The 2,217-nt window shown below is 44.4% G+C and overlaps 1 pseudogene; it reads right to left on the bottom strand.

Moving 5' to 3' along the window:
- Nucleotides 1–538: 538 nt before the first annotated feature.
- Nucleotides 539–1,903, bottom strand: LOC115930202 (large ribosomal subunit protein uL4-like; annotated as a pseudogene).
- Nucleotides 1,904–2,217: the final 314 nt, after the last annotated feature.

Below are 2,217 nucleotides of genomic sequence, written 5' to 3'. Positions count from 1 at the left end.
CCTCCCCGCCCTTTCCTTTCCTTTCCTTTCCTTTCCTTTCCTTTCCTTTCCCTTCCTTTCCTTTCTTTTTGACAGTCTTACTCTGTTGCCCAGGCTGGCGTGATCTCGGCTCACTGCAAACTCCACTTCCCGGGTTCAAGCCTCAGCCTCATGAGTAGCTGATTCTCCTGCCTCGGCCTCATGAGTAGCTGGGACTACAGGGGCATACCCCTACACCTGGCTAATTTTTGTATTTTTAGTAGAGATGGGATTTCACCATGTTGGCAAGGCTGGTCTCCATCTCCTGACCTCAAGTGATCAGCCTGCCTCAGCCTCTCAAAGTGCTGGGATTACAGGCATGAGTCACCATGCCCGGCATGAGGTAGTATTTCATTGTGATTTTGATTTTGATTTCCCTAATAATTATTGATGTTGACCCTATTATGCTTTGTAATTAATAAAAATATTTTTAAAGGAAAATGTCTTATATATTGGTACTTTAACATCATTTTTTCCGTGCTCTTTTTTTCTCACTGCCTCTTTGATCAGGTCTTTATTCAAAAGAAGCCGTCCAAAATGATTTGACCTTTATGGAATAATCAAATTTAAGAGTTTATGCAGCAGGCTTCTTTCCTCTGTAGTAGGTTTCTTTTCTGCTGGCTTCTTTTCAGGGACTGGTTTCTTGGTAGCTGCTGCCTTTTTTCCCACCAGAGGTTTCTTCTGCTTCTTAACACCAACAGCAATCTTCTTTCCTTTCTTACCTACCACAGGCTTCTTGCCTGCAACCCCCTTCTCATCCGATTTGGCTTCTAGTGCTTCAGCTGCTGCTGCTGCCTTATCCACCCAGAGCTTGTGATTCCTGGCCTGGCGAAGAATGGTGTTCTGACACATGCATGGTCTTTGCGTGTAGGTTTAGCTTCAACATGATTCTCAGGTTTTTCAGTGGGTTCTTCTTTAGGACTCTGCGATGAATCTTGTTGCGTGGTGCTCAAAGGGCTCTTTGGATCTCTGGGCTTTTCAAGATTCTGCTAAGATCTGTATTGATCATCTTGTAGATGGGAAGATTGTAGTTACTCTTGAGAGAGGCAGCTTTACGCCAAGTGCCATTAAATTCATCTAACTTCTGGAAAGCACTTTTGGTCCAAATGCAGAAAAGTCCCACATGCCCACCAGGAGCAAGCTTCAAAATGTTCAGTTTGCTTACATTAAGCAGAGTAATTCCAGGGATGTTTCTGAAGGCCTTGATGATACCATTATCCTCATTATAGATGATGTAGGGGCCTGTGCACTGGATACAACGACGGTTTCTCATTTTGCCCTTGCCAGCTCTCATTTGCTGAGAGGCATAGTCCTTTTTGATATCATTCCAGGCTTTAAATTTCTTAAGAAGCGAAACAGCCTCCTTGGTCTTCTTGTACCCTTCAACTTTATCTTCGACTACCAAAGGAAGTTCAGGAACTTCCTCAATACGATGACCTTTAGACATGACCAGTGCTGGTAAGGCTGAGGCAGCCAGGGAAGAACAGATGGCATATCATTTTTGGGTTGTGTTCACTCTATGATCCTAACGGCATCAGGTTTTGGTTGGTGCCAACATTCAGCCTCCACAACACATGTTTCCAGAAGCACCCTGGCCAGAATGGTGAGTCCCATAACACCTTGAACTCTGGGAATTAGAGCCACAGCTCTGCCGGTACCCCAAGACTCAGCACTGGTCTGACGACCTGCTAATTCACTGACAGCACGGGGCTGTCTGTTGTTTTTGTGCAAGTTGGTGTGAACAAAGTTCACAATATCTGGTCGAATAGGAGCCTTGAATACAGCAGGCAAAGTGACATTTTTGCCAGATGACTCCCCACTTTCAGAGTACACCGATATTAGTAGGCGAGCACATGCCATGGTGGAGAGGAGAGAGCCACGCTCCTCTCACCACGGCTGTTGCCACAGGCAAAGTTCTCTGTGCTTTTAAAAATGTGCCCCACATTTTAATTTTGCGTTGGGTCCTGGAAATTATGTAGCCAGCCTTACACATGGGAAAGAAGGTTAATGAAAAAAATGGACTGGGTAGTAACTTAATAATCTGAGTGTATGATACTTGTTTATCACCTGTTTCCCATCTCTATTGACTCAGTGAAAGTCTGAGAGATTTATTTAGAAAGGAAAACTGCCTTAGTGCCTGCAGCTTGCTGTAAAAAATCTGATCACTAGTTCCACTTTGGATTATAGCCTCGCCTCTGT

The sequence above is a fragment of the Gorilla gorilla genome, chromosome 1, assembly GCF_029281585.2.
Source record: "Gorilla gorilla gorilla isolate KB3781 chromosome 1, NHGRI_mGorGor1-v2.1_pri, whole genome shotgun sequence".
Taxonomy (NCBI): domain Eukaryota; kingdom Metazoa; phylum Chordata; class Mammalia; order Primates; family Hominidae; genus Gorilla; species Gorilla gorilla.
Note: the sequence above shows the minus strand (reverse complement) of the source record. Positions and strands in the feature narration are given on the sequence as shown.